At 39.5% G+C, this 22,726-nt stretch overlaps 1 protein-coding gene and 1 pseudogene across 4 annotated transcripts in view; one reads left to right on the top strand and one right to left on the bottom strand.

Moving 5' to 3' along the window:
• The window catches only part of LOC132815929 (large ribosomal subunit protein uL23-like), a 40,874-nt pseudogene that overhangs the window by 1,494 nt on the left and 16,654 nt on the right, over positions 1–22,726 (bottom strand).
• The window catches only part of LOC132815666 (protein PALS2-like), a 148,085-nt gene continuing 134,106 nt past the window's right edge, over positions 8,748–22,726 (top strand). For all 4 annotated transcript variants that reach the window (XM_060824675.1, XM_060824674.1, XM_060824672.1 and 1 more), the window contains exon 1: positions 8,748–8,936. The gene's annotated coding sequence lies outside the window, so the exon portion shown is untranslated. The remainder of the gene's footprint in view (positions 8,937–22,726) is intronic.

The following is a 22,726-nucleotide window of genomic DNA, read 5'->3' as shown; positions in this document are numbered from 1 at the left end:
TGTACTCCAAGCTACTTTCTCCCTCCTCTCATTTGTCTCTCCACCCTTCAGGCACTCTGCCTGTAGTCCTGATGAAGGGCTTTTGCCTGAAACGTCGATTTTCCTGCGCCTCGGATGCTGCCTGAACCGCTGTGCTTTTCCAGCACCACTGTAATCTAGAGATGAACCAAATCAGCCTTTCTACCTCTGTATTCACAACATAGTTAAGTTAAACCTGCATTAATTACTCAAGTGGTTCCTAACCAAACTTTTGAGTAATGAATCCCAGTCTTTATGAACAGCTAATTCCAGACATTGGTTTTGTATCTCCAACAAAGTACTTCACAATTTATTAACTACACAATTGCTTTAGCAAAAGAACAATTAAACAACAAGGAAAGCTGAGGGCTATGCTTCAATCCCGAAACATTTGTGTTCAGTCCCAATTCATACAAAGACAAGACAGAAAAACAAACACAATTAAAGGATAAATAAAATGAAACAAAATTGGCCAGCTTACTTAAGTAGCTTTCACAATGCATTATTCACAGGCACACATGTGGACTCCTTAGTTGCTTTTCTGAAACATTGATCAGGGTTACCTTCCCAGTTCATTCGGATAGAAGCAGTAATTCTAACTCAGATTTTTACTCTTCGGGCTTCTGGAAGCTGGTGTAGCAGATTAAGAAGGGAGCTTTCAAATTTTCATGCTGTCTCACCATCTCCCAGAAAACATAATTAAAAAAAAAACTTAAATTCTGGTTCCACCCTGACAGACTGATCGACTCTTCCTCAGACCTTAGTCATCATTCAACAATTGCCATCTGCTTGAAAATAGGTTCTGTTCAGACTTGCAGGTACTGACCTTACTAATAGTCAATTTCTGAGATCTAACACAATGCTCTTCTCAGGGTTGCTGTGTCTGTCAGAACTCCTCTAATCAAGAAGCAGCCTAGCCTGACCTCACAAACAAATGCTTGCTTGATCTGTTCTTTTCCTGTTATGACAGGCTGTCCCAAAGTCCACAAGTCATTTCCAGCTCACAATTTAAAATTGATAAAAGAATAATACTAAAAATAATGAAAAAGAAGCAAGGGTTCTAACACTCCCCTCAGTCTGATTTACAGATTCAGTTGTGAGTTTGTTGTTCAATGTAGGATAGAAGGGTCTGTGATCTGTTCTTGAATTTTCCACTCAGCAGCTGAAGTGGGTGAGTACACTTAGTAACATTATCCTGGACTTTATGGTATTGAAAGGGCTGATTGTCTCTGGGTAGTAGCATCAGGATCCAGACCAGTGGGTGCTTATGGAGCGAATAACCACTGTGTCTTGGCAAAACTTTGATTGGTCTCACCTTGTAGAACTTGTTCATGTTATCTTCTATTGAAAAGATAATTGGGCACCAAACACAGACTAGTGTTGAAGTTTTGTCATTGAATAAGAGTTCACAGGCATCACCTTTCTGCTTCCTGGTCAGAATAATGATATTTGGAACTTCTTGTACCACATTCTTGTGTTTAGGATGAAGAAATATGTGAAGCATCTGAGATAATGCACAGTAGTGGTTGAAATCTTCAAAAGCTTTGTACAGCGAATTATGGGTCATTATCTTCACACTGTTCCCTGCACTGTAGAATGTGCATTACAACTGTCAGGACAATTTCTGTGATTCTTGCTGAGCATTCTAGATAAAATGCAATATGAGATTTCTGACAGTTTCCCTCGATTATTAGATGATGTCAAAGAATCTTGGAAAAGTAGAGTATCATTCTTCCAGCATTGCTGAGGGTCCATCATGCATGTACAGAACTTTTTGTGCTCTGTGAACCTATATTATCTGAGATCTCATTGAGTTTAATCTGTCTGCTGACTGATGGAAGGTCATTGTGACTGCTTTGTACAGTTCGGGTATTCCATCATCATCTTCAGGAGCTGTATGTAGTGATTCTTTAGCACAGTTAATCACATAAACTTACAGCACTATCACAGTAGATAGAGAATTCTGCTCATTCTGCTTTGGAAGAAAACCAGAGGGATTTTGGTATAGTGCTTCATTGTCCATAGAGTAAGGTACTGCTTGGTTTTCTTTTTTATGTGCAGCAACTGAGTAGATTGTGGTATGTTCAAGGTTCAAATACTGGATGTTTACTTACCTATGATCTTTGAAAGAATAGATGCATCCTCTTTAACTAGGGTGAGGTGAAGTGCATCATGAAGTTGATCAAACCTTTGGGTTAGCTAAAGCAAATTTTGACAAATCATCCAATATTCTTAATATGAAGCTTCAGTTGTTTGGAAGCGTTGTGGCAAATCTTTGCAAAATGTTATATATTCTTCTTGCTATGAAAGCTCATGTTCCTGGGCAGACTGAGGCATCATCTTTGTATGGAGTGTCTTATACCACCTAAAGAAGATTTAGTTGCATACAATAATATAAAACAAAGAACCGCAGATGCAGTAAATCTAAAACAAAAACAGAAATTGCTGGAGAAACTCACCAGATCTGGCAGTACCGTTTTGGTCCAGTGACCCTTCTTCACAACTGTATATTAAAATTGGATAGTTGTCTGTCACTTCTGCAAGAATATCTGCTAATTCTGCAAGATATAAATAGTTAGAAAATCACACAATACCAGGTTATAGTCTAACAGGTTTATTTGGAACTATTACCTGGCGTTGTGTGATTTTTAAATTTGTTCAACCCAGTCCAACACTGGATATCTCCAAATCAAGATATAAATAGGCTTATTAACAACATTGCAATTGCAGGTAAGTGTTGCTATGAAACAACCTTTAACATTGCTTCAATCTCTGGAGTGTCATGTCTAATGTTTGAAGACATACAGTGTCAGCCATTTATAGTGTCTACCAGTACATAATAATTGCTCATAAATTGATACATTTTGATCTCAAATTGTTAACATGTAACTTGGACCAGATGAGCTTTTACAACAACTGGCAGTAGTTTCACAACTGTCATTAGTGAGATTAGCTTTCAATTCCAGAACTATCTGCTGAATCAGCTGCTGTGGTAGCATTTAAATCCATGCCTCTAGACCATGAATGAGGTGCTCACAATTACCAGTTCAGTGACAATACCATTGCACCACCCACCTTCCTGGATGTATGGGCTGGGGGGAGCAGGCAGATGGTGACATAATAGTAATGTCATTTGAATAGCAATCCAGAAAATCAGACTGATGTTCTGGAGACGTGCATTTGAATCCCACCAAAGCAGATGATGACATTTGAATTCAATTAAAATCTGGAACAAAAATGAGCATAATGGCAGTCATGTGACCATTACTGATTATTCCAAAAACACATCTGGTTCACCGATGCCCTTTAGAGAAGGAAATCTGCCAACTTTGCCTCGTCTGGCCTACATGCGTCTTCATACCCACCATAATATGGTTGACTCTTCACTGCCTGCTAGTGAATCAGGGATAGGAAATAAATGCTACCTGGCCAGCAAAGCTCTCAATGATTTCCATTTGATTGAGAAACTCTAATTTCCCCATTTTGTTCTTCCTCCTGATCAATTTGTTGGGTCTCCACTATTCACGAACCAATCTTGTCAATTAGCCTGTAGGAAGCGATCTTGATTTACAGAATGGTTGAAAATTCTGTTACAGTAAAAGCTTTGATTGCCTCAGCTGAGCATTCATGTTTACGTTGCTGACTTGCACCTCAGTGACATAATCTCAAAATGCTTCTTTCCATCTTTTCTGCAAAAGTGGTAGGCTTTTCGATGGACTAGGTGATATGTTTTGGCCTAGTCAACTAACAGATTCAGACTGAGAGTTGCTCCCCAAGTCACAGTCCATTTTTACAATGTTTGCTCAGCCTGCCTGGTTTAGTGGACCACTTACTCAAATGTTGTATATGAACTGCAAGGATGTTAGAGATTTTGTCATTGAGGACACTGAACACTATTTTATCTCAAATATACATATCCTTCATCATGTCATAACCACAGGAATAGGACAATCTATAAAAATCATTAATAAAGGAGTATATCAATTCACTTGCATTTTGAGATGGCTGGTTAAAGTGATTCTTCTTGGGGCTAACATAGGAATTGAACACTTTGTACTGACCAAAGATCTATTGTGGACTCATCAACACTTTGTCTGAGGATGACATCACTGCATTGGGACCTACCAGATAAAGGAAATTATTGATCTGGAGCAGCTGTTGCTTTGAATGGAGATTTGAGTCGGTTCTGCAGCTGGGGAAGTTTATTTCCCATACCCCTATCTATATGCTTGATTAGATTACTTACAGTGTGGAAACAGGCCCTTCGGCCCAACAAGTCCACACCGACCCGCCGAAGCGCAACCCACCATTACCCCTACATTTACCCCTTACTTAAGGCTACGGGCAATTTAGCATGGCCAATTCACCTGACCCGCACATCTTTGGACTGTGGGAGGAAACTGGAGCACCCGGAGGAAACCCACGCAGACACGGGGAGAATGTACAAACTCCACACAGTCAGTCACCTGAGTCGGGAATTGAACCCGCGTCTCAGGCGCTGTGAGGCAGCAGTGCTAACCACTGTGCCACCGTGCCGCCCACTGTGCCGCCCGCTTGCTTTGATCCTTTGACAGCATTGAAGGGCAGTGCAAGGTACAGGGACAATTTGGCTGATGCAACACAGCTGTCATGTTGGAGTTTATCATACTTCAGGTAAGTTTACAACTTACAAGTATTTTGGGGGGTGGGGGGTCTTAAGAGTCTTGCTCATGATTCTTCAAAGGAAAAACAACTTACTCTAAATTCATGTCCCCACTAGTGCCACCATATTTTAGTATAGGTTTGTCTGATCTGATAATCTCTGGTCAGACCTCAAGATGTTTCTTCAAACAGTATTTACTAGCACTGTACTCATGGTGATCTTTTAGCAGTTATCCCATCCCCAATCTACTGTAAATCTACATCTGCAATTTAGTTCCTGTACATGCCATTGTTTCATAATCTTAAAAATCAAACATTACCAGGTTATAGACCAACAGGTTTATTTTGAAGATTTGTTTCTTTCATAATAGTTAACAATTTTGCAAAACAAATGAAAAATGATACATTTTAGTTTCAACTTTTTCAAATTACATAACCTCAAAAGCTTTCTCAGAGCAGATTTTAAGATTTCACTACCCTTTGTTTGTAAATCTGTTTTCTCACATTACCCCTGAATAATGTAGCTCTAGTTTTAAGGCAATGCCCATTTTTTCTGAGCTTTCTGACAGAGGAAATAGTTTCTCTCTACCTACCCTGCCAAATCTCTTAATCATCTTAAACCACCAGATTAGATCAGGCCTTAATCTTCAATATTCAAAGGAATACAGGCTTAGTCTCTGCAACCTGTTCTTATAATTTAACCCTTTCAGCCCTGGTATCATTTTGCTGAATCTGCATTATAATGTCTCCAGGGCTAATATATTATTTCTGACATGCAATACCCAGAAATGAAAACAGTACTCCAGACCATTTCTAGCCAGATCTCTATAATTCTCATGTTTTTGCAATCCGGACCTCTTGAGATAAAGACTAATATTCCATTTGTTTTTAAAATTAGTTTCTGTGCTCTGCTAATCCCCTCCAAACTGTCCTAGTATTCTATTTTGTCATCTACCAGAAGTTTGGATCCCAATGGGGGATTCTCTATGCAGGAATTCTTCTAATTTCTTTGGGGAACAGAAATCTTAATCCAAGGCTGCATGCAACCGCTGTGATCTGCCTGAGTCCACAATTTACATTAACCTGGGGAGATACAGCCTCTTGTCTAGTATTTGTCTAGTATTTGCTACTCAAATTCTGACTGTATTTCAGTGATTTTTGGCTATCCAGTACAAAGTGAAGGAGGCATTTCAGAGCATCTTTTTGCAGAGATCTTCCAGATCCTGGATGCAGTGGTCACCCACAAGTTCTAGCAGCTTTAGGTCCAAGGGGTCAATCAGCCTGACAGCCCAACTTTCCTTGGCCATGTCCTTGGAGAATGATCGTGCGGTATATGCTTGAGGTCTGGTATGACCACAAGCAGGAACGACGCTTTAATTTGGTAAGTTTTGTTTTGTTTCATTCATATTGTCACTTTAAAAAGTGGGGACAGATTTAAATTTGTTCTCTTGATTTCTTTTGATGGGATCTATGCCATCCTTTCAGTCATTTCATGTGGATGAGTAAATACTCTGGTCTCTTTCTTGGGTCCAGGGTAGATAACTTTATGCTTCCTCACACTGAACCTCATTGCACAGGTTTATCCACTCATGTAATTTATCAGTGTTGTTTTGTAACTTTTTGCTTCCATCTACAGTGTTTATCTTATAACTTAGTGTCGGTAACAAATTTAGTTCTCTATTCCTTCATCCAGGTTATTTATAAATATAGTGAAAAGCTACAGCCCCTGTACAGATCCCTGGGAGAGTAACATGAGGTGAAAACTTTGCTTGGCAGGACCAAAGGTAGGCAAGGCTGCAATTCTATGTTCTGAGCATCATGTTAGCTTTTCAATATGGTCCCACCTCCCATGATTTTGAAAGAGCTTCTTGAAAGCTTAATTAAGGGCACTCTGATGTTCAGATTTTTTAATCAAGTACATTACAAACCCATTGCAATGGGGGTGTCCATGGAATGCTTTCAGCAGCAGAGCAAGTGAACAAGGGAGGCAGAGAGTCCAATCTATTTGAAAGGTCTCAAGAACAGTAAAACACGTTATGTGGGAGACCTTCCCTACATGTCTGAAGAGCCAATACTTCATTCCCTCCTACTTGCCTAATTTGTGGCCAGTGACCAGGAATGGTGGTGCCTTCACTGGAAAATCCAGAGTTCAAGGTTATAATGTCTCATAATTGTGTTTTTTAAAACAGCCTCAACCACTTCTTAATTACTTACCCAACAGATCGAAAGGTTTTCCCAACACTTCTTTGATCCCACTTCAGGGGAAGCCAGCAAAGGATGATTCAATAACATGAAATCAACCCAATTCAATTCCTGGGACTTTTCCGTCCTGCACACTTCCAAGCCTGTCCCATTGGACTGGAAAAGTTCTGCCTAACATTTTAGGTCGATATCTTTCAATCCAAACTGGATAATGTTAAATCTCTAACAGGCACAGAGGGAAAGGAAAGGAAGAAGGGGAGAGAACAAAAGAGGAGGAGAACATTAAGGCATGGATGTGAGAATTAAATGACCAAAGGGATGATTGTACAAGGCAAAAAGAAATGGCAATCAGACAAGAAACAAATAATTAAGCTAGGGAGATGTAAAAGAAGAACCATCAACAGCTGTTTTCTAAAGGGGACAGATATTAGGATCTGAAATTGTTAAACTGGTTGCTGAGTGTGGGTGGCTGTAAAATGCCCAATAATGAAGTGAAGACTCAAATGAATGGTGTCTAGAAGTTCAGGGTCATCTTGCAGACTGAATAGAGAATCTCCATAAAGCAAGCACCCAATTTATGTTTGACCTCCCCACTCTAAAGAACAGGCAATACAATGAATCATAACTAAAGTGGTAGCAATTTGCTGTTTTGAGCTGTTGGATGCTGTTTGAGGACTTGATTAGTGGAAAGGAGAAGATGAAAGGGCAAATGTTTAGGGCAGGGTATAATGTATTGCTATAAAGTTAACAACTTTGTTATTAATCCTGAAGCACTTATAAAGTAGTATTAGTGTCCCAATTTCTAAACCAGGCAGCCTGAAGTGAGTAATACATTGCTCAACAGGTTGACCTGAAAATATCTATTATTGATCATGTAACTACAAAAGTTTTGGAAACCGAATTAGATAAATCTTGGAATAAGAAACAAAGTACTGGAAGTTCTGACTGTGTCTGTGAAAGAAACAAGAATTAATGTTGAATTGAATATGGTTCCTAAGTTCTGAAGAAATATATGTCTTGAAACATTAACTGTTTCTTATGCTTGCAGACCATGTGGGTAATTTCAATACGTTATTTTTATTGCAGATTCCCAGCATCTGCAGTATTCTGCCTTCATTTCAGATGAACTTTCGTCTTGTTTGCTCAGCAGTTCCTATATATTCTGTAATTTTACTATGCCAAAGACAACTTTAAACTAAATTAGCTCAGTGGGAATCAGACTTGCCTCTACTATAACAGCAGTGGGCAGATTGCTTTTTCAGCACAATGGCAGTCTTCGTGGGGTCAGGTAATAACCAAATGCCATATCTTGTTTTATCCAAAACGGGCAAGCTTCCTTTGCTTCAGATGTTGAAAGCCATTCAGCCCGTTTTCCAAAACAGTTTATCAGTTGGAAGTCCGTTTAAGGAGTGACCCTCTGGAAAATCACTTTGTTATTTGTTGTTGTGCAAGACTTATACTGCAAAGGCAGAATAACTAAAAGCCAACCAAACAACAGAAAAGTGGCTCCATCGAAGCTGAGCAGAGCTGGAACGTCAACTCTGTCCCACTCTCTCCGCAGGTACTGCTGGAAGCAGCACAAATTGTCCTCAGAAATAAAACTGTGCAACAGAGGCTTGATGACAGCAAGAAGCCCCCCCCCTCCAGTTCCTCTCCCCATGAGAAATGGACAGGGATGCAGTGGTAAGAACTCCAAACGCGGGAGGGGTCGCCACTTGGACACACATCGCTCAGTCTCTTTCGCGTCCGCCTTGGTGGCGCATGCGGCCTGCCTTCCTCCCTCCCTCGCCACCCCCGACCCCTCCCGCGGGGGCGAAGGGGGAGTGACACGTGACCCTCAACTCCTCCCCTCCCCTCCTCCTCGCCATCTTCTGTCAAAGCGAAGTTCGACTTCCGAGTGGAGTCCTACCGCGCGCCGTGTTCCGCCCGTGGAAGGCGCGAGCCTGCCATTGGAACGCGCCGATTGTCTCATCCGTTCGGCCGCCGGCCCTGCGTTCTGTTGATGCGCGCTCTCGGAGGAACAAGAGACAGACAGAGAGAGAGAGAGAAGGGGAGCTGCTAGCAACCAGACACAGGTTTGTGTTTTTTTTAAAAAGCACTTGCGTGGAGTCAATCACTCCTCACCTTCATTTAGTTTTGTCTTTTTTTGCTGTATTGATGACAAGAGGATTTTTACACAAAATAAATAATGGCAAGTGAAATAAGCTGGTGCGACTGACTGTGAAAGTTTGTAGCGCACCTCCTGAAATAATGTCTGCTGCTCCGAATCGTGATCTAACTGCTTTACACCTTTCTGTAGTCGTCTTGCACGGTTACATGCAGTGTGCACAGTTAGTAATACCCGTCCGTCACTGGGGTAGTGGAGGGGGTGTGCGTGGTAATCCTTAGGCGGGCTTCTTCATTGAGGAAATGGATTGCGCTGCATCTCCCAACATCATCCGTGCGGGTTGAGAATGTACACACGTGTAAAACCCTAGCTAATGTGCATTTGTTTTGCCTGTCTTTTATTCGTCCTGTGCTATCACATGAAGTGCTTAGGCCTTGTCTTTCTGTGTGTTTAATGTGCCTTTCAGATTTCGCAGTTCTAGCATTTGGTCATGTATCCAAAACATGATCCAAGCACACTTTGGTTGTTTTACGAGGTGTCTATGTGTAGTAAAATTGCTTTCTAATAAGGGCATTTTGCTGTTGAGGCGACCTTTCGCTGTCAGTTATGAAGAGAAACACATTTCACCAATTCGTAAGAAATTTTACTTGATATTTTGTTCCTAAATCGTGTTGAATGATGTTCCTCCCCTGTTGCACACAACGGACTGTTGATAAGAAAATTCGCTTTATCCTTTGAATGGACATTTTAACTTTGTAATTAGATTATACAGATCAAATTAACATAAAAGTCAAATTTCTCCCTCAAAAAGAGATATCTCCTCTTCTTAGAGCACAGACTTGTATTTAAACTTATTTTTCGTTTGGTTTGTCCTGTTTGAACATTATGGTCCTGAGATGTTTGGAAAGAGTATTTCTCACATTGTGGCATACAACCTGTCATATGGGAAAAGGTTCAAGGCCTTGTCTCAATCCATGTTCAGACATATTATGGCACATCTCTAGAATATGAGATTAGAACCTGGGCCCACTGGTCCCATGCACTGTGCAACAAGAGCTGTCCAAAATTGACGTAGACTACATTAAGTGAGCTATCTTATTTGGTAACTCAAAAAATGCAATCAAATTTGTCAGGTTGACTTTCCCTAGCATCAATGCTCAACTGCTGTTGGTTAATCTCTACTTTCAAAGTGATGACTAAGACTGTCCATCATTTTCCCACTAATTTTCTTGCTGCTTAGGTGTGGCTGATTGGTCTGTGGAAGTAGTAGTTTCTCTTCTCTCAAACAAAGAAAGGCTATAGTCTTACCTGACCATAGGTCTGTTCTCTAAATTAGAGAGAGAGGTGGCTGGTAATTTAATCTGAGGGTCATTGCCTCAAGTGAGGGGAGAGATTGAGGAGGAGAGTTCATCATAGGAACCTCAGCCCATGCTTGTACTGAATTTATGCTGTCAGCATCACTTTGTGTTGCAAACTTGCCATCTAGCCAACCGAGCTTTTAAAAAACAATGATATAACATTGGCAGCTGCCAGTTTTGAGTGAGATTATTTTTTGATCTCTCTTGTCTTTATTTATAAAATCATTTTGGGTCTTTATTATGTGCCTATGTCTCTTTGTGGATTTTCTTTGTTTTCCTAATTCTCTTTTTACCTGCCCATGCTTTCATTATACCTGGGCATTCTGCATGTCTATACTACTACGTTTCTGTAATCTTAAGTTATTGGTGTCTTGACATCTCTATCTTTTATTACTGATATTCAGGTTTGAGTTAAAGTAGAAATATGTTTTATTGCATGGCACTTATCTGCACAAGATAAATGCAAACATGAAGTCCAATTTAGACAGATTCAGAAGTAGTGAGTGTTTATTTTTAAAAACTTCCTTTTTGGAATGCATATAACTAGAAAGAGGTGCACCTGTAATTCTGCTCTTGTTGCAATATAGATTGTATTATGAGCTCTTTGCCTGATTAAAGGCAGATTGGCTGTATCCAGATCTTTGCCATTACCTCCTTTTAGCAAGCTGCTGAAAGTGTGCAAGAGTAATATTCCTGATTGTGCACATTTAGTTTACTCCATTTAAAACACTGTAGCCTTTTCCTGACAGTTATCGACTTAGCACAGTAATGATTAGGGGCTGAGAGGAGTAGTACATGAAAATGATCTGTGAATCACTCTGCTCTTCAGTGCTTCAAAAGCAAAATATTGCCAGACCAATTGCGTGGATTTTTCTTTGACAAATGTCAAGTCAAAGGGAGTAAGTTGTATTAATAAACAGAAAGAATTGCATGTGAAATTACTTGAGATTCCATTTATTTTTAAAATGTACATGTCACATTATAGCAGTTTTGTTGAATCCCCGCATGGCAAATTGATGCTGTTCAATTTTTAGAGTGACACAGTACTGACTTGTGTTAGAGTTGCAGCCAATGGGCATGTGTGGGTGTCACTCACTAGACATTGATTTGCCATCCATCCCTAATTGAGCGTAGAAGAATCAACCACATTACTGTTAGATAGAAGTCACATATCGGTCCTATCACAATTTTGTTTATCAGAATAAAGTTCAGTTGGATTTTTAATCGCCTGGAAACTGAAAGAACACTCGCTCAATGGTATAAGAAAAATAATTTAATTGTTTGATATCTACTCCAGTCATGTTATCTCTGGGTACCTATAAATGGCAATATATTTAGATATCAACTAGGAGAAAGTGAGGACTGCAGATGCTGGGGATCAGAGCTGAAAAATGTGTTGCTGGGAAAGTGCAGCAGGTCAGGCAGCATCAAAGGAGCAGGAGAATCGACGTTTTGGGCATAAGCCCTTCTTCAGGAAAAGCGCAGCCTGACCTCCTGCATCTGCAGTCCTCACTTTCTCCTAATATATTTAGATATGCAGGATTGCTTTATAAAGCATTGAAAGCAGACTTGGCTTTTGGAGGAAGAGTTCTAGTTGCTCTCGAACTTTTTTTGGTGTATCTAGAATGATTAGGATGCTAACTGAAGATTTTGGTTTTGTTTAGCTGGCAATGTCAAGTTTAGGATAACAGTTGAGGTGCATGAGTGACAGAGAGCACTGCATGTCTACCATTGAGTGTTGAAATATGCAATTTTGTTAAGCTTCGTGCAGTGTCATCTAAATGCGTTCAGTCTCTGTCTTGATAAATTTGTTGAAAAAAGCAATTGAAAGGAATACAGTCGTTAGAGTAAAAGGAGAGACTACAGGAGTTTTGTTAGTTATCAATAACAGGATGTGGGTGTCTCTGGCTGAGCCAGCATTTATTACCCATTGCCCTGGAAGGTGGTGGTGAGCTGCCTACTTAAACTGCTGCAGTTAGGTAGACCCACAATTTAGGAAGAGTTCCTGGATTTTGATCTGGTGATGCTGAATAGTATCTGCTGACCTTGTCCTCCTAGACGGTGGTGGTCATGGACTTCGAAGGTGCTCATTAGATTAGATTAGATTCCCTACAGTGTGGAAACAGGCCCTTCGGCCCAACAAGTCTGCACCGACCCTTCAAAGAGTAACCTACCCAGATCTATTTCCCTCTGACTAATGCACGTAACACTATGGACAATTTAGCATGTCCAATTCACCTGGCCTGCACATCTTTGGACTGTGGGAGGAAACTGGAGCACCCGGAGGAAACCCATGCAGACACAGGGAAAATATGTAAACTCCACACAGACAGTCACCCAAGGCTGGAATTGAACCTGGGACCCTGGTGCTGTGAGGCAGCAGTGCTAATTATTGAGCCACCATGCCATGCTGTCTAAGGATTTATGGTAAACTTCTGAAGAACATCTTGTACATTATACACACTGTTGCTACTGAGTATTGGTAGTGGAGGTGGATGTAGTATCAATCAAACAGTCTGCTTTTTCTTAGGTGGAATCATGAGTGTTGATGGCGCAGCACTCACCTGGGCAAGTGGGGAGTATTCCATTGCATTCTTGACTTTGCCTTGTAGACAGTGGGCAAGCTTTGGGGAGTCATTTGCTGAAGGATTCCTAGCCTCTGACGTGCTGCTGTGGCCAAAGTACTTTTATGGCTACAAAATCAGGAATTGCTGGTAAATTTTAGGTGGTCTGGCAGCATCTGTGGAGAGAAACCAGAGTCAACATTTCAGGTCCAGTGAATCCTCCTCATACCTGGATTTGATATGTTGTCTCTGGTTTCTTTCCACAGATGCTGCCAGACCACCTGAGATTTACCAGCAATTCCTGTTTAGGTTTTTGATTTCCAGCATCCGCACTTCTTCCAATGTTTTTTGTTATGGCTAGTCTATTTCAGTTTCTGGTAACCCCCAGGATTTGATAGAGAATTTACTGATGATGCTGCCCCATTGAATGTTAAGAAACGATTGGACATGTTGTTGTTGGCGATGTCTATTGCTTCGCACTTTGTAGTATGAATGTTGTTTGCCACTCTTAAATGTCTGAACAGTGGTTGGAAATAGCAAGTGTCAGTAAATGTAAGGCAAGAGGCAGAGCACACAAGCCAATATGTAGAGATTTGATTATTTTTGATTCCTTTCTGGAATTTCCTAATACATAAAATTTTGATAAAATGTCTATAGTTTGAAAATAAATTGTCTTAGCTGAAACATACTTCGAAACTGAACGTTTTTAGTTAACAGATTATCACACCCTTTGAGATATTATATAATGTGCTTGTTTTGTGGATCAGTTGGATCATAAACTTCTTTGAAGCTTCTTGAGCTGTGAATCTCTTTTTTTGAGGTTTTAAAACATCTGAAAACAGAATTGCTGATGAATATACATTTGATTTATAAAAATTGCATACATTTTGTATCATGTAAATATGGTGACCTGATTGTCTACCAACCCTGTGACTTTAAAATCCAATTGAATGATGTTCTGTCAGAGGTCTGAAAATTGCATTTGTGACTTTGTATGGAAGTGTAAAGGTTGTTCATATCAGTGTAAAATAGTTTAGCATCACTTGGCCATTTTAAAGAATAGTTACTGTACATTTGTCTGTGCTGCGGATTTCTGACATTTTTAAGACACACATTTTTGTCCAATAGCATAGTGTTAAGGTTTCTTTGTTTTATGCCAAATAGATTATTTAATGTTGAATAGACAATAATTTAATTCACCGTATGGAGCTATAGATATTTGCACTACTACTGACTTGCATTTTTCTTGAAAAATTGATGGAGTCCCTACAGTGTGGAAGCAGGCCAATTTAGTCCACACCAGTGCTCTGAAGAACATCATCTTACTTGCCTATCCTATCCCTCTAACCCCACATTTCCCGAGGCTAATCCACCTAGTCTGCATATCCCGGGACACTTTGGGCAATTTAGCATGGCCAATCCACCTAACTCTCACATCTTTGGACTGTAGGAGGAAACTGGAGCACCAGAGGAAACCCATGCAGACATGGAGAACGTGCAAACTCCACGCAGTCATTCCAGACTGGAACCAAATTCAGTCCCTGGTGGTGTGAGGCAGCTGTGCTAACAACTGAGCTACCGTGCTACCCCTGGAATAACAGGATTAAATTCCTAAATGTTTAAAATCTGGATTTTTGAATTTTTAAAAAAATATCTGATATCAGTGGACAACAAATTAGAACATTAGATTGTTAGTTTATTATTGCGATGTCATTGTCTAATTATAAATCCTTCCATGGACACTCTGCTTGTTTCTGCACCTTTTTTTTTGAAGGCCAAGTATTGGGGATGTAGACCTGAGGCCAAGGAACAGTGCAACGGTTTCTGTCAGTGTTCACAATTTGTAACATTTTGATGCAATTCATTGGCTGGTCACAATCGTTCTCAATCTCCTATTCCTTAATTTTTTAATGTCATTTGTTCAAATTTTTCTGAATTAGATGTTTCTGCTCTTTGTCACAGCTCTTTACATAAAGTAATTAAATCGCCGATGTTGCCCTCTCCCAGTTTCAACTTCTATTATTGTTTGTTAATCTTGAATCTGTTGTTGAAATTCAGTTTATCTATTCTTTAAGATATTTGAGCAATGTCTCCTGAGCTTTTGTCTTATTGTGAACAGTTTAGCTCTTGGCTTCTCCCTGTAGGTCCAGTGTCTTAAACTGCTTTCCCTTTCCAGCATAGGCACCTTCAGGTTAGTGCTAACATCTCTTGGGAGAGTCTACTTGTTCCTATCAAGACCCAGTACTTTTCCATTGTTTTGCACATTCGTTTGTGAGCAACCTACCAGAACTCCCAAACCCCATCCTCTGCTGTGTCCTCTCACCTGCCCAATTGGTTTGTGTGTGTACTTTTGAAAATTTGTTTCAAGTCTTATCTTTTTTTCTCAACCTGTCCACGCCTGCTCCGTAAACTAAAGAAAATGCTGCAAGTGTTGGTATTCTGAAATACCAGTTCCGGAGAAAACCTAGCAAGTGTGGCAATATCTGTGGAGAGATACAGCTAATGTTTTGAGTCCAATATGGTGCCTCTTCAGAACCCATTTTCTGTTGAAGTCATATTGGACTTAGAAGGTTAGCGAGTTTTGAGAGGATTTGTAGTGCAGGTTGAAGTTCGGGATATGGTTTGCTTGCTGAGCTGGAAGGTTCGTTTTTAGATGTTTCCTCACCATACTAGGTAACATCATTAGTGAGCCTCTGGTGAAGCACTGGTGTTAGTGACCTGCTTTCTATCTGTGTTTAGGTTCCCTGGGTTTGTGATGTCATTTCCTGTTCTTTTTCTCAGCGGGGTTAATTTCACATCTTCCTTGACAGATGTAGCTTTGCCTGCCCTCTGTTGCCTGACAGTAAGATTCTCAAGGTCTCCTAACTTGGTGAGAGGTCCAGCAATATGAAATAGGAGATTAGTTTTTCAGTTTTATCGCAGTTGAACGAGTTCTTTGACCAGCTTGGGCAAAAGCAAATAAATGAAAATAACTTTGACCTATAATTGTCTGAAGAATAAATGTAGTTTGATCTAAATACTGGAGTGAAATTAATCTTCTTCATCTCTTCAACAAGGTTTTCCACTGCTATATTCTAAATTTCTGTGTTAGACTTAATTATAATCTAATCTATTTTATCTGTCTTTTCTTGTATGTTCAAATAATTCTGCCTCAGTGATGTTCTCCTGTGCAGATCAGTCATTTTTCTTTGGCTTCACCAAAGGTTTCTTCCATTAGTGTCTCATCCCAATTGGTTCAGAGGCTTTCAGTTTGTGGAATTACGCAGATACTTGTCTAGGATGTCATGCACAATGTTACTAGGTTATCAGAAATTATTTGTTGGTGTGAAAGCTGCGTTTTGAATAACGTTTCTTTTGGCTTGTGCTGTTTCATGGAAGATTTGTTCTTAAATTTTTATGCCTCCCTTCATCTCCGATTGTGAATCCTAAATTACCCAATTGCTCACCTTGATGCTTCTGCAGTGAATATTCATCCTATGATAACATTTTGATTGCTCTGTGCCTATATAATGCAGTCAACTCTAGCCAGCTGCCTACTTGCTTTAAATGTGGTCTTTTATAAGGCCCCACTATTTGTTGGGGCTTGTACTTCCACATTGCACATGTTGCTTCCATCAGGATGGGTATTTTTCATTTACTTAATGGTGTCCATTTGTTGTTTCTTCTGAAATGATTAAATGTTTACTTTTCTTAACATGAATATTCAAGCAAATTACATGATGTAGCTGAAATTGACAGGGTAGATCGTAGTTGTGAACCAAGCTCTTAATTCACTAAAGAAGATACTGTTCATAGAGGAAAGGATGTATTGGGATTATAATAGAAAATTACTTAAGCAGCACAAGTTTAAATGTTTACTCTGTAATAGTTGGGTAATCAACTTTTAAGTTTTGCATGCCACAAAGGCCATTTTGATTTTATCCTCTAATTAAACCAGTTTTGACACATTATCTACGTTAAGTCTGTTTAACATTGTTTGTTTTAATGTCGATAAGTTAGTAGAGCTTGGCAGCTCATTGTTGCAAGATTTCTTTCAATATTGATTTTTGTGCAACTCAGGTGGTGCCTCCACACCCCATGTCTGTGTACAGGATCTTTCCTCTCTTTGACACACCCATGTCCAGTTTTTTTCTCCTGGTCTTGTTTCCCATTTCAAAATCCAGAATCAATTGAAAATTAAAACTTCTATGTCTAGAAGTCTGAGTACCAATGGCTCACAAATGCTGGGAGAAAGTGAGGACTGCAGATGCTGAAGAATATATCAAAGTCGAAAAGTGTGGCACTGGAAAAGCACAGCAGGAATACAGGGCTTTTACAATTTTGTTTTTAATTACTCTTGCTTACTGGGGAGCCTAAGCCCTGATGAATTGGGAGAAGAGCAATGAAAGCAATCTTAATGAATCGGTACCTTTCTATGTTCAAGACCATGTGGAGAATACACGGATGGTGGCAAGGGACTGACTACTGGCAAATTATCAATTGTATAGAAAAATTATGTTTTCTGTTGGACAAGTTTGATTTACTCTTACCTTATCTCAGGCTGTAGGGTGTGCAGTAGGGCTGCTTTAAACCATTACTTATGACACATGCAAAATCATAATGTGTATATGAACATATGAATCAGGACTACGAGTGGGGTATTTCAGTGTCCCTACGACCAAGAGTGGCAGAGCACCACTATTAACTCAGCTGGCTGAGTCTTAATTTACCTGACATTGTACTCATATCAATGTACTGCTGCAGATGTGTTCAGCTGTGGCCTTTTTATAGGTAGGAGTGACCACCCAACAATCCTTATAGAGTCAGGCTCTGCTTTCACATTGAGATTACCCTGCATATTGTAGCATTACCATGCTAAATAGGACAAACTATGACTAGATCTAACAGCTCAACTGAACTAGAAGTTTGCAGGCCATCAAGAGCAGCATTGTATTCTACCATGCGGCCTGGCATTTACTCCACTGTGCCATAATCGTCAAACTGGGATACAAGTCTGGGCTGAACAGAGTGTAGGAGCACCTGATGAAGCTACAACACAGGACGATACTTGCCAAATTACAGCAGCATGCAATAGAAAGGGCTGAGTGATCCCACAGCCAATTGGTCAGTTCTAAGCTCTGCAATCTTGGCACATTCAGTTGTGAATGGTGGTGAATATTTAAACAACTAACTACAGATGGATGCTTGATTCATTCCTGATGAAGGGCTCTTGCCTGACACCTCAATTCTGCTGCTTCTCAGATGCTGCCTGACCTGCTGTGCTTTTCCAGCACCAGACGCTCGACTCTGATCTCCAGCATCTGCAGATCTCCCCATTTTTCTCCTGCTTCACAAATATCCCCACCCTCAAAGAAGTATTTGCATTCATTTTCAGTTGGAGGTGCACGTTCATCTTGGCCTCCTCCTGAGATCCCCAACATCCTAGGTGCCAGTCTTCGACCAATTCCGTTTATTCCACATGGTATCAAGAAACTGCTGAAGACGCTGCATACTGCGAAGGCTATGGGCCCTGACAGCATTGTTGATTAGTTAGAGCCATTCCTAACACACGCAGGTGGTTGTGTTGAAAGTCAATCATCTCCTCTCACCCAGAGCATCACGAAAGGAGTTTGTTGATTGCTGCCACTGTGCATCTGAGGTAAAGGGAATGAATGTTGAAGATGGTAGATGAGTTGTCAGTCAGTGCCCCTTCTGCAAGAGGCTCACCAAGGCTCCTCTGGCAAAATCATCCAAATCCATGTCATCAACCACCCAGAAGAACGAGGGCAGCAGTTGCACAGGAATACTCCCACCTATAGGTCCCCTCCAACCTTGGAACTGTGTTGCTGCTCTTTTTGCTGAGTTAAACACATTCTGGGTATTCCTGCACCCTGTGGACTGCAACAGTTTTTGAAAAAAAAATGCAGCTCACCACCAGTTTCTCCAGGATATAGGTAATAAATGCAGACTTAACTGACAACACCCACTTCCCATGAATTCATTGTATTTTTTTAAAATTGCTATTGCTAGATTAAAATGAGTCATAATTCTGCTACAATAAAAATGCTGCAATGCATAGAAGGTCACTCAGCATCTAAGAGAAAATAGATTTACAGCCAACACATTTGCTCTTATCAGCATTGTCTTGTTTACAATCAAGTATTATTGTATGCATTGCTCAGCTAGTCATATACATGTACCATGCTAAAAAGAGTAGTGTTGTTCAGTGGTTAATTATGGACAGACATATACAACTGCATAATAGAGCAAACGCAGCATCTTTAGATTTAACATTTTAGGTTATTTCCTGATTTGTTGTGGTGACTATTTGGGTCATTAAATAGCGGGAGGATGATGGGATACACGTTGTGAGCAGTATGTCCAAATTTACTTGCAACAGTGGATCTGTACCTTGCTTAAAAATGATGTAAAGCAGTCAAAAAAAGCCTTCATTGACTAATTCCTCCCCCCTCCCTCCTCTGTTAAGTCCATGATTCTGTATTGCATAGTTTTTGGACATATTAGATGCTATATTAATCTTGTAGAGCATGATCAATCAATACCTGCGTTGTTGACAGAGTCGAAGCTGTATCAAAATGGTGATTGATTAATGCACATTCTTTATCGTTACCAGACCACATGGATGCATTGTGTGTTATTTATACATCTGTCATCAGCAGGCTTTTGCAGGAATGAAGTGTTGACTTACAGGACAATTATCAATTCAATAAAATAATTACATTTTTCTGCAAATTCAATTTTCTTCCTTACCACAAGCTGCAGGGTGTTCAGTATGGCTACTATAAACCATTATTATAATTTTGCATGTTTCATAAACATAGCTTATATGAACATTATGGATGAGGAATTGACCATTCGGCCACTTAACCCTGTTCAATTGTGAGGTAAAATCATGGCTGATCAATTTGTAACCTCAAATCTACATTCACACCTACCTATGAATACCTTTCACATCCTTTCTTCACAAGAATCTCTCCATATCTGCCTTTAAAACTGTTCAAGGTTTCTGCGTCCACTGCCTTTGTCAGGGAGAGAATTCCAAAGACTCAAGTCCTCGGAGGGAAAGATAATCACCTAATCTGCGTTTTAAATGGGTAATTTAAATATTACAATTGTGAACCCTAGTTTTGTAAAAATACGTAAAGCCTTTCATGAGGGCACACATTAGTGCAAATTTCTATTTCTTTCACGTCAAGTTAGTCTTAGTCTGGAGTTTATTCCTGAGTTGGAATTACTGGACTGTCCAAAATATGAAACTTATGGATTCAGAATTTGTCCTTGAAGGCTTTATTTCAAATGTATTTTCTGATGAGCAGTATTTTAGGATAAAAAGTTAAAGGATTGATTTATCTAATTAAAACTTCTAGACATGCCATTTACACTTAATACTTCTTTAAGAGTTGTTAGCTCAAGTGGAAATGTGATTTGTCACTTTGTAAATGCTAAGAAAAGTTCACCTGCTTGATTGGGTATTAAGGAAGGCATGAGCAGTCCATTTTACACTGTTCAATTTGCTTTATTGCAGTGTAAAGCTCTTCCTTTAATAATCATGAAGAATTCTGACTGACTAGGGCACTAAGAAAACTCTGTATAAAGAGCATTGGAACCTTTTCAATATCTATCAAAATGAGCAGATGGGGCCTTGTTTTTACCACCTCTTCTGAATAGCAGGTGTTTCCAAAAATGCAGTATTTCCTCAGTATTTTGGTGTCATTGGGTTCAGTATCATATTTTATTTACTGTTTTCTAGCCAATTACAATTAAGCTACTTGGCCATAGTTTGCTTTGTTGGGTTGAATTACTAGATGCAAATTAGCCATTAGGAATAAATGCAACTATCAGATCTTTTACAGTAACTAGACACTTGGTGATTTTAATCTAAAAGCTAAAATGAGATATGGATTGTAACCTAAAGTAAGTAACTTAATTTTGCATAATCTTGATGTGGTATCCTGTTCCTTGTTTTATGTACATTCAATTCTGAAAGTGGTATGGGGATTTTTTAATGTTGGACTGAAGACCTGCATAACTGCCTATTCTTTTTAATTCAGACACCTCTGCTTCCTTCAGTTTAGGAGGTACGTAGAACTGTAGCTATGACAATATACCTGGAACGAGGGAACAAATTTTATTTTTATTGACTTAAGACACTATCCTTATACAAAAAAAGTCTATTCATTGTTTTTAATAAATGGGATACTGATTGAGGGGTGTGTAGGTAAGGTTATTTTATTTTACATTAGGATTAATCCTCGGCACAACATCGTAGGCCGAAGGGCCTGTTCTACGTCCTCTATATGAAATGAGGAGAAAGCTGTTTTTACAATCAAAACAGAACTTGAAAGAGGGGCTTCAGTTTTGAACACAAGTAACCTGACACCTATGGCAGACATTGCAAACAATTGTTTTAACAAACAGTAATTGGAATTTGTGTTTCAGACAATTTGGAGCCAATGGGGATTACTAATACAGCTTTAGCTGGCAAGAAGAAATTGATTTGGTCTATGGACTAGTGACCAGTTACCAGTGATTGAGATCTTTTTTGCCTACCAACAGCCGTGTGATTGTCTGTCTGGTAACTGAGCGTCTTGGAGCTGGGAATATGTTAGAGAGAGTGAAATCAGTATCCCGTTCTCCTCTAGCTAAAGAGTGGTCTCTCTGTTCATTGCAGTCAAACTCATTGTAAACCTGAAGAAAACCAGTTTTTCTTTCCTGCAGTAGCTGTTGTTTGCTATGACTTAGAAAAAAGTCTCTGACTTATTAGTTAAAAGTGTACTAGCCACCTATGTCTCTTGCCAACCAGTGTAAGTGACCAGAAGACATGTAAGACAGCGGGATGACCAGAAAGATAATCTCAACAACAGTACCTGGTAGCAAAGACTACTGAACTGTCTTTTCAGTTTTTCTCCTCTGTCCATAACCTAGTTTTCTGTACCTGCTTAATCATCTGTGTGTTTTAAGGGGGAGTTTATAAGGGAGTTAGAATTTTAATCGTGTTATGTTAGTGGTTTACAACTGTTTACTTGTAGCATGAATCAAATTCCTTGTAATAAGTGTGATTCTTGTCTAGTACAAAAACCTGCTCCATGCTTTCCATCAACTTGGATCATTTGTGTATTTGGTAAAATCTTTCACACTTGTGACAACTCCAGGAATAGCAGGACTCTTTCAGTCTGCAAAACCAGTGAGGTGTGTAACTGGTGTTTGGGATCACTCTCTACATCCACCTGTTTATCATTAGGCCTTTGATTTATTGCATGTAAAATTTTGTTCCAATGATAAGTTTTAGAGTATTCCTGGAACTTTTATTGTCATTTTTGGGAATGAATCTGCAATTTGGCCTTTTAGTTGTTTGTGAAATGATTTTAAACTGTACAGGATGGTAGAGAACCTCTATGTAATACTGGATTAAAAGTCAAAGAATTGACAAGAGTTTGAGGAAAAAGATTATGTCGACACATTGGAAGAACACGCAGCTTGCTGGAATGCGGTCTAGTTTGTTAACTTGATTGAGGGATCAATAAAGGCAGTTCCTATGGAATATGTGATATTGTATGACACACTGGGTAAATCCCTCTGCTAATTTAAAACAACAACACAGAAAAGATTCACCCCTTGCTGTAATCTCTCAAAATTTGAGAGGTAAAGAACTATCCCAGAGGTCACGATTTAAAGTAAAAACTGACAATCTTACTCTTTAAGTCCAACAGTGAATATTAAAACCAGCAACTATTTACAGCTCCCTTCTCTCAAACCTATCTTTTATGGCTCACTCTATAATACTTTCCAACTTGTAAAAAAAAAAACCTGATTTTAAGATTTACAAAACAAAAATC

Source organism: Hemiscyllium ocellatum, chromosome 5 (assembly GCF_020745735.1).
Source record: "Hemiscyllium ocellatum isolate sHemOce1 chromosome 5, sHemOce1.pat.X.cur, whole genome shotgun sequence".
NCBI lineage: Eukaryota > Metazoa > Chordata > Chondrichthyes > Orectolobiformes > Hemiscylliidae > Hemiscyllium > Hemiscyllium ocellatum.
This window is presented reverse-complemented; position numbering and strand designations above follow the sequence as displayed.